Below are 10894 nucleotides of genomic sequence, written 5' to 3'. Positions count from 1 at the left end.
GGATCTGCCACAGGTTGGGCTTTAACAAGCCCACCTGTATGTTTTGTAGCTTTTAGCCCACCACTTAACTCCTTGGGCCATCTGAAGTTCTTAGCACCCAGACAGGTCACCATACGTCTCTCACCCTCAGGCTTGCACACTCTCAAAGCCAAAATAGTAGGAGTCAACTTAAAATTAAATGCTTGTGTGGGTCTGCCATTTAAGACTGAAACACTGCCATTTTTAACAAAAGCAATTTCTGTAGGATCTCCATGAATCACGTTCTTCCCCAAATTTGTTCCAAAATTTTCAAAATTCTGATTTTATGCTGATTACCCAAAGCAGACATAAATTTCCCACTTCGGCCACCACTAGCAGACTGATCGCCTCCACCCCTATTTTTGGAGGATACTTCAGCCATAGTAACTGGTTTTGCACCAGAGAAAAAATACCTTAACTCTCTCTGAAACAAAGACCAACCTGCACGATTGGAGCTTACTGGCATCATGATACAGCCTCTCCTAGACCCTCCAAAATATACCACAATAACTACAAAAAGTCTAGCTTTGTTAGATCTCCCACAGAACTCTAACAACTTCCCATTTTCCCTAAATCTCTTGAAGAGTACAGCTCGACCAGGCACCCAGTCTCGTATATCGGCGAGACAAGTAAGGATCCACTCCATATCCCTGTCCAACCCAAATAGAGCTCTTAACATCCCAATGTGTCTCATGTATAGCATACGAATCAGACTGCCCCCCATCAAAAGATAAAGAAAAAGGTTTGGCATCAATACGAAATGACCTCTTACTGCCCCCATGGACCGAGGATTGAGGTTTAGGAGGGATATTTTGTGGAGTTTCTATGGTGGGGATATCTGGTATGGCTAAAGGTGCAGGATTAGGCAGTTTAGACCCCTGAGGAGGTGGGAATGGGGAAGGCAGTGATGGAGGAGGGGGGATAGGGGTATTTGAAACTCCCAAACAGTGGAGGGAAGCATGGGGGGGAGGAGGAAAAAGGAAGGGCAGCAAAAAAGGAAAAAAAGATGGTGATGGATGAGGGAGGGGGTGAAGGTGTGGTGGAGGAGGGTGTTGATTTAGGAGGGGGAAATAGTGACGGGGATAAGGCGACGAGGAGTCTAGTGAAGGGGATTCTGAAGGTCCTGAAGGTAGTCGTCCCTTCATCCTTCCCAAGGACTGGGCTGTGAATAAATTTCTTCCAAAGATGACGCTTAAAATTTTCAATGAACTACGTACCCGTTTTCAAATTCCTGATCATATTCCCATCCGTCTACCTATGGAGGGTGAAAAATGTTATACGGGAAGGAATGCAGACGTTGGCATGTATGACGCCATGTTTGCTGCCGGGTTGAGATTGCCTCTGACGGCTTTGCACCGTCAGCTGGCTGATTATCTTGGCATATCGATCAGTCAGATTGCCCCAAACTCATGGAGAATTTTTATAAGTGCCGAGGTGTTGTGGGGTCGCCTAAGCGGAGGTCACCGTCAGCTGACCTTGGATGAATTTTTCTATTGCTATAGACCTCGGCACCTTTCTTCATCAAGAGGATGTATCATTTTGCCGTTAGGGAGAAGGAGCTAAGGCTGGTGTCTGAAATGCCAGATTCCAATAGAGCCTGGAAGAGTAGGTTCTTTTTCGTAGAGGGGACGGACTGGGTGTGCCGTCAGGATGAATGGGAAACGATTCCCTTTGGTTGTTTCGACAACACTTGGGGTTTGTTAAGGAGTCAGGTTTTAGTCGTCACCTTTTATCCTCGTCAGTTTGCCACATTTCACTTTTCCTTTGAAAAGATATTAACGCTGCCAAGTTTTTTTTTTTTTTTTTCAGCTTTCGCTCGTCCGTCAATAACTGACGAGCAAGAGGATTTCATCCGTCGGGTTCTGGGGATACCCATAGAAGAGCGATCGTGCCGGGACGTGATTACCCTCGATACTCTTTATACATACTGTGGGGGTCCTGAACCAACGCCCGAGGCCGCAGGTTGGAAGAGTTTGCCCGTCACCGTGAGTCCTTTACCTATCCGTCAGCTTTCATACTTATAGTCGTTGGCTTTCCTTATGTTTGTTTTTTGTTTGTCTTTGTTGCAGAAATGGATGTTGCCAAGGAGCGGATCAAGGCCGCGCTGCCCGTCAGCGGGAGGAGAAGAAGGCGAAGGGTGAGGCGACGTCTACGTCTGCCCCCAAGACCGTCGCCAAGGGATCCCAGAAGAGAAACGACTGACGGAGTGGTCATTCGTCCGCCGAAGAGACCAGCCGTCACTCCGTGAATTCGCCCCCCACGTCGGGCCATGGAGCTGGGAAAGGTGTTATGACTTCTTCTGGTCCCGTCCTGCAGGGACCTCAGAGCCTGCTGATGCACAAGACTTTGCCGTCGAGGCCATCGAAGCACTCATAAAGCCGACGGACATGGATCCTTGCGCTCAGCTAGGGACAGAAGAACTGGGGTCGTCGGCCTTGTTCGACCTCTCGCGGTAAGCCGTCAGTTTTACTTCTTTCTCTTTGACTGACGTGCCTAACTTTTTCTTTTGCTAACTGACGGTTATATCATTTTCTAGGCTTTGGTTTGTGAGAAGGCGCTGCAGGAACGGTGCGTGGCCAAGGAGGGGGTCGTCGCTCGCGTAATAAGCCAACGCCAATATGCGAGACCAACAGGCTCAGTATAAGGAGGCGGTGCGCACACTTAACGTTGAGCTGAAAGACGTGAAGGCGGAGTTGGAAGAGGCGAAGCGTCAGCGGCTCGAAATAGAAGGAAAGCTGACGGCTCTTTATGATCAGTTGGAGACGGTAGGGGCTGATGCTGTTGAGAAATTCAAGGCGTCAGATGCCTTTATCGATTCCTGTGGCAGCTATTATGGCACGGGATTCGACGACTGTCTTAAACAGGTGGCGTCAGCTTTTCCGATTTGGACCTCTCTGGTATTAACATAGATGACGCCGGCCATGACGCCTGCGACAGATGCCGTCACCCTGGTGTTGACGACTCGGTCGATTCCCCCCCTCTTGGAGAGAGTGGGGTTGTCTTGGCCCAACCTGCTGCGAACCTCCGATGACTGCAGCCACTCCCCCTATGGTGCTGCTTGACGAAAAGGAGCCTGCCGCCAAATAGAAAAATTTTTTTGAAGTGACGTTTTTATTTTTTGTTTATCATCATTCTATTTTTTTTCAAGCTATGTAGCAAACAATTTTTATTAAGTGCCCCTTGGGCCTCAATATGTAATATTCTGACAGCCTTTTAAATGCCTTTTGGGCTTTTATTCATAACGCCAGCGCTTCCGGCTATGTGGTTATTTACTTGGTTTGTTAAAGTTGTGTTTTGATTTGAAAGCATGAACTCAGGATTGTGGCTTTTTAGGATACCGTCAGCTTTTATAAACCGTCGGTTTCGTTTGCCTAATAAATCCGTCAGTTCTTTGCTTTAATGATTGTAGAAAATCTTGTGATAAGGTCGTCTGCCTTATGGACTTGTTTATTTGTGGGCTGATAGATTCAGCCTTTTAAGACCGTCAGTCTAAAGGATGACGTTATTTGTTTATGAATTCCGTCAGTTTTTGTGGATTTGATTTCTTTGTACCTGGTTTAATCACTCAGTCCTTAATTTTGACTGTAGGTTTGAGTACTGAGGTGATTGAGGTCTTGACAATATTTAGTCTTTTAGACCGTCAGCTTGAGAGCTGAAATGATGTGGGCTTGACAACAGTCTTTTAGACCATCAGCTTGAGAGCTGAAATGATTGGACTTGGCCAGTTTTTTAAACCGTCAGCTTAAGAGCTGAGATGATTGACAATTTTTAGCCTTTTAGGACCGTCAGCTTGAGAGCTGAAATGATTGTGGACTTGGTCATTTTCAGACCGTCGGCCGTTTTAGCTCGTCCTTTTTGGACCGTCAGCTTTTTTGGCTTGTCCAATTTTGGATTCGGTCACTTAGACCGCCAGCCTCTCGTCCATCTTTGGACTTGGCCATCTTTAGACCGTCGGCTGTTTTGCTCGTCCATTTTTAGACTGTCAGCTTTTTGACTTGTCCAACTTTGGACTTTGTTATTTTTGATCTTATATCTGTAAGTAGACTCATATCTGTAAGTAGACTTCTGTTGTCTTGAGTACTCTTATCGTTATGCATTAATATAAAAGGTAGTCTAGAAACAAAATCTGCCCATTCTGGGCTTATTGTAGCAAAAACATAAGTAGGAAAGAACTGCCCTTTGGGCTTATTGTAACAGATGCTTAAAAAGGATGCTTAAAAAGGTAATTGAAGTCTTATTCCGGAAAGAAAGGTGTTTGTTGCTCCTACTGGTAGTACTTCGTAAGTGTTCCGCATTCCATGGATGTGGTAGCTTTCGTCCGTCCAATGTCTCCAGATGGTAGGTGCCCTTCCTTTGCCATGCCGTAACTCGGTAGGGTCCCTCCCAATTTGGGCCGAGCTTTCCTTGGATTGGGTCTCTTGCTGCACCCATAACCTTTCTTAGAATGAGGTCTCCCTCTTGGAAGTTTCTGCGTCTGACCCGGGAGTTGTAATTTTTGCCATGCGATCCTGGTATCGCGCGAGCCTTTTCTGCTGCCATTCTGACTTCGTCCACCAGATCAAGCTGCAAACGTATGGCCTCGTCATTCCTCTTTTCGTCATGGTTGTGCACCCTGTAGCTTGTGAGGCCGACTTCGGCTGGGATGACCGCTTCGTTCCGTACGTTAATCAGAACGATGTCTCTCCTGTTGGTGTCCTTACTGTTGTCCTGTAGGCCCATAGTATGCTTGGCAATTCTTCAGCCCATATGCCCTTTGCCCCTCAAGCCAGGTCTTGATGATTTTGAGCAAGAACCGGTTTGTAACTTCGACCTGTCCATTGGCTTGGGGTGGGCTAGGGAGGAGTAGTGGTTCCGTATCCCTAACTGCGAGCAGAAGTCCCTGAAGGAGTCATTGTCGAATTGCTTCCCGTTGTCCGAGACTAAGATTCTTGGAATGCCAAACCTGCATATGATGCATCGCCAGATGAAGCTCCGTACGTTTTTTTCTGTGATGGTGGCCAATGCTTCAGCTTCTACCCACTTCATGAAGTAGTCAATACCGACAACTAGAAACTTCAGTTGTCATATTGCCGTGGGGAATGGCCCCATAATGTCCAACCCCTATTGAGCGAACGGCCATGGTGCCGTCATTGGGGTTAGTTCTTCGGGCGGTTGCCTGATGATGTTGCTAAACCTTTGGCATTTGTCGCAAGCCTTTACATAAGCCTCGGCATCCTTCTGCATTGTTGGCCAAAAGTACCCAGTTCGCACTAACTTGTGTACCAGTGACCTTGATCCCGAGTGGTTTCCAGAGATTCCTTCGTGCACTTCTCTCATGACGTAATCTGCTTCTTCAGGACCTAAGCATCGTAGGTAGGGGCGGGAGAAACCTCTTTTGTATAAAACATCTCTGATTAGGACAAACCTTGCCGCTTGAACCTTCAGTTTCCTTGCTGCCTTCTTATCATTTGGTAGTATGCCGTTTTTCAGAAAGGAGGTTAACGGCGTGGTCCAATCATGCTGGGGATCGAGCTCCTGTATGTCGACCACACTGATGAGTGGAGATAGCTGCGTGAAGGAGAGTGTACTGCTAATGGCGACCATGTGTTCGGCGGAGGCGGCTTTGGCCAAGCGGTCGGCTTGCTCATTTTCGCCCGGGGGATCTGTATAATTTTGACCTTCAGCTCGTTCATTCTCCTTCTTGCTTGTTCCAGATACTTCTTCATTCTTTCGCCTTTGCATTCATACTCCCCGCTTATCTGGTTAACTATGATTTGGGAGTCACAGTAAACGATTACTTTCTCGGCTCCTGCTGCTTTCACGAGGTCGAGCCCTGCTATCAGAGCTTCGTACTCCGCCTCGTTGTTGGTAGTGGGGAATGAGAGGTGGACCATACACTCTACCGTGTCTCCTTCGGGTGACTGTAGTACGATGCCGGCTCCGCCGGCCTGTCTGTTGGAGGATCCATCCACATGTATGCTCCACTGCGGGGATTCCTCTGCCCCTTATCCTCGCCATTCGCGAATTCTGCTATGAAATCTGCCACAGCCTGTCCCTTGATAGCGGTGCGCGGGCGATATTGGATGTCGAACTCGCTCAGTTCTATTGCCCAGAGTGTCAAGCGCCCGGCAGCATCCGGGCTACCCATTGCCTGTCGTAACGGCCTGTCGGTTAAGACAATAATTGTGTGAGCTTGAAAGTACAGCTTCAGTTTTCGTGCCGCTGTAACTAGCGCGAAAGCAAGTTTCTCCATGGGTGGATATCTTTCTTCAGCCCCGTGTAACGCCCGGCTAGTATAATACACGGCTTCTGTATTTTCCCCTCTTCTCTGATCAAGGCGGCGCTGACTGCGGCCGAAGAGACAGCAAGATATAGAAAGAGTTCTTCTCCTGGTTGTGAGGGACTCAGCAATGGTGGGGAAGAGAGTTAAGCTTTCAATTCTTCAAACGCTCGCTGNGTCACTATTTCCCCCTCCTAAATCAACTTCACTCCCCTTGCCTACTTCCTCCTCCTGGCCGCCGTTTCCCTGACCCTCTATATCTTCGACGGCAACATGGGCTGACGTCTCCCTCTCTGACGACCAGGAGGAACTCTCAGACTCACTACTTGAGCCTGAACCAAACACCTCGTCGTAGCCCGCTCCTTCGCGGACCGACGACTGATCACTCGACATCTACCTACAAGTGACGGGTGTAAACTAAGCACCTAGGATGACGACCTCACTTTAAAAAAGAAATTGAAAGCATGCGAGAAAGGAAGGGAAACTTACAAGTTCTAGAGTGACGGTTGAAAGAGCAACGACAGGAACATTGATAGAGGTGACAAGATGTGGCCGACGGATGTGCTCTCCAGGAATTAAGTGAATGAAATAGTAAAAATAGGAAGAAGGGGGGGCCACATATATATAAGTTAAACGCACGGAAAACGAAGCGACGCCCGCGTTCAGACGCGGAGCCAATCCAAGCACGCCACCTGTCCTAGCATTTAATACTAAAAGTGTCAGCAGTAATAATTCCTCTCTTGATCAAAGTGGCAGGTAGTGACGAATGCAAACTCCATAACTCGTCAGGTATAGCCGACGGAGATATGGAGTAGGGGGCAACTGATGTGGAAGAATAATCATAGCAGGTGTCATGAGATTAACCCGTCAGCCAAAGTTTGGGCTGACGGGCCAATCTCGGGTAACGGACAGGGGTCACACTGACGGGACCAAGATAAACTGGGGCTGAAGGCTCCGGCTCTAACCGACGGTTATTCAAAGCTCCTTGAGCGAGAAGGTGACGCCAACGTGGCTGAAGGGGAGAGAAAAGGCTGACGGTTTTAAGGCCGACGGCTTTGTTGAAAATAAGACTTGGCCACCACGCATAGGAAGTTGCTTGCGTTCCACGCCCAATATCAGAATCCTATAAGGAAAGGATCCCGCAATCTACGCTTATGAGGATTCCTATAAGGAAAAGACTTCTACCCCAAGGAAGAAGGTTTCACCCTCTACTACTATAAAAACCCCAATACCCTCATAGGCCGAGGTACGCATAATTAACCCCTCTCTAGCACTCTAGAGTTGAAAGAAGTTCTAACTTGACCTTCGGAGGGTATTTGGCCGGCACTACACCGGTGCTCTCTATTAGGTCTTCCCTTTTTTGTTGTGCAGGTGTCGTTTTGAGCGTACGAAGCATCGTGCAACTCACTGGTGAGATTTTCGGCATCATCATCAGCAAATAACAAATGGGAGATATGCACACCGACAGAATTCACTGCTCCCACATGAAAGCCTCGAATAAGATTGCTCTCCTCTATCTTCCTCAAAAGTCTACTGAAAACCTCCATAATCAAGAGAAACAAAAGCGGGGATAATGGGTCACCTTGTCTCAACCCACGAGAGGTTCCAAAAAAATGTTAAGGGGAACTGTTTACCAGGACTAAAAATCAGACAAAAGTGACACAAGCCTTAATCCTCCCCTTCCATTTCAACCCAAACCCATCCTCCCCAAAAGATAAAACAAGGCCTCCTAATTCATATGGTAGTATGCCTTTTCAATATCAAGCTTACAAACCACACCCATTAACTGGCTCTTCAACCTACTATTTAGGCATTCATTGGCAATGAGCACTAAATCTAGAATCTGCCTTCTGCTAACAAAAGAATTTTGAGTCTCAGAGATGAGATTATCCAAAACCGCCCTCAACCTGTTAGCCAACACCTTGGATATCAGCTTGTACACACTACCCACCAAACTGATAGGGTGAAAATCTTCAATATTAACGGCATTACACTTCTTAGGAATTAAAGTGAGAAACGAAGCATTCATAGATCGTTCAAATACAGAGTGTCGATGAAAATAATCAAAAAAATCCATGACATCCTTTTCCATAACACTCCAACATTTGTGAAAAAAAAAAAACATGGTGAAACCATCAGGATCAGGGGCTTTATCACCCTTCATCTCCCTTAAGACTTGGATAACTTCCTCCTTCGAGAAATCCTTCTCTAAGGACAACCTCTCTTCCTCTTCAATACAAGCAAAATCTAACCCATCCATAGTAGGGCGCCCCACCTCAATTTCCTCATACAACCCCTAGTAGTAGAGAACTAACTAAGAGCGCACATCAGACTCATCCTCATAAAGAACACCATCCACCTCTATCCTCTTAATTTGATTAGCATTTCTATGGAAATTTTCTAATCTATGAAAGAAACGAGTATTATTATCTCCTTCCTTCACATACAAAGCACGAGACTTTTGTCTCTAGGAAATTTCCTCAAGAGAAGCCAAATGTTCTATGTCCCCTTTGAGCTGAATATGACAAATTTGATCCTCATTCGATAGACCCTCTAGCATCTAAACCCATAAGTTCAGTCAACAAATTCTTCTTTCTAAAAGCCAAATCACCAAACACCTCTCTGTTCCACTTTTTTAAATCTACTTTCAAAACCTTCAACTTTTGTGCCAAAATAAAACTTGGAGAGCCCATAAAACTATAACCATTCCACCATTGTCGAACTCTATCAACAAAACTCTCAGCTTGCAGCCACATGTTTTCAAATTTAAAGGCACTTTGGCCTTGTCGAACAACACCAGCTTCCAACAAAAGTGGACAATGATCTGAAATAACACGAGGAAGCACCCATTGGGATACATTCTCAAAATGTTCCTTCCAATTTAGAGAAACCAAAGCCCTGTCAATTCTTGACATAGAGGGGATACTAGAATCTCTAAACCATGTAAAGGAAGCCCCCTTTAATGGCAAATCAACTAAAGAATTACTCTATAAAGTCTGAGAATACAAACATAGCAGGGTTGAATGACTCACAACCAAGTCTTTCACTTGGGTACCTGATAATATTAAAACCTCCTACTAAACACCATGCCATGGGCCATCTAGCGCGCACCCGTAATAACTCCTTCCACAAAATAGACTGCTATCCATCATTATTGGGGCCATATACACCAGTACAAGCCCAAACAATGTCATCCACCACCCTTCTCAACAAGATACTGACAGAAAACTGTCCAATAATTACATCCATCTTTTCAAAAACCCTTTTGTCCCATACCAGCAGGACCCCTCCCGAAGTCTAGACAACATCCAAAGCATCCCAATCAATGAAAGGACTTCCCTATAAACTTCAAACAAAAGCAGTGTCGATAGAGGCTACTTTTGTTTCTTGAAAACATACAATATCACATTTCCACTCTTTTAGAAGATTCTTACAAACCTCTCTCTTTTGGGGATTGTTAAGCCCCCTTACGTTCCAAGAAAGTAGGCATAAAGTCATTTAAAACTAATGACAACCCCCACAGCATTCGAAGGAGCTCTGCTCCTACTCCTAGAATAGACACCATCATAATTAACATTAGAAATAAGCCCTTTGAGCTCCCTAAGACCTCGTGTCCCTGAGTTTGCAGGTCACTTAGGCACCCTATCATCAATCACCTTGAGACATTCCTGTTCAAGAAGGCAAAACAAAGCCAAACATTGAGCTTCATGTTTCACAATAGGAAAACCCACCATAGTACAAAAATCTTTCATCAGCAGGGACACCCAACTTGAATTTGGTTCAGTTTTTGCCACCTGAGCCCCTCTTGCATCATCTTGAACCATCACCACCTCACCAAGTATATTGGGATCCCACCGAGACCAAGGATTACACTCCAAAAGACAATTATCTTTCACCCCACTACCACCACCATAGTTATCGGCTCCATTGTTGTCCCACGGCAGGAAAAGAAGCTCAGAATCATTTTGACTAAACCCAATAGTATCCATTAACCTCGGCTGTACCACCACTTCGTGGTATTCACTAAAAACCTCATCTTGATCGTCCCCTTCACCAAACTTAGTACCCATCTCGTTATCCAGCTCAAACAAAGGGGGAAAACGATTTTGATTCATGCACTGATGACGGTGAGATTGTGACCCATTTTTTAGAACTGGAGACTCCATCGTCGTAATTGCCAGGGTAACCAACATGTCTCCGGTGACCCTAGAGGATAGTAGTGCCTCACCATGCATTTCCTCGACATCAGAACTTGTTATCACTGAAGAAACAACCTTGCTAGAGTTAGGATCCAACATGGAGAAGCTACGCACTCTCTCCATGTTTGTTTTAGCCCCCAGTGCACTGAAATCTTCCATCCGCGTGCACCCAACATAGTTCGAGCTCTCGCCGACCCTTCCATGTATCGGCTTCAGATCCCCAGTCTCCAGCTCATGAACTTGGGCTAAAAGCCATTTATCCTTACCTTTAGGATCTGCCACGGGTTGGGCTTTAACAAGCCCACCTGTATGTTTTGTAGCTTCTAGCCCACCACTTAACTCCTTGGGCCATCTGAAGTTCTTAGCACCCAGACACGTCACCATACGTCTCCCACCCTCAGGCTTGCACACTCTCAAA

Source organism: Quercus suber, unplaced genomic scaffold, assembly GCF_002906115.3.
Source record: "Quercus suber isolate HL8 unplaced genomic scaffold, Cork oak 2.0 scaffold_85, whole genome shotgun sequence".
NCBI classification, from domain to species: Eukaryota; Viridiplantae; Streptophyta; class Magnoliopsida; order Fagales; family Fagaceae; genus Quercus; species Quercus suber.
Note: the sequence above shows the minus strand (reverse complement) of the source record.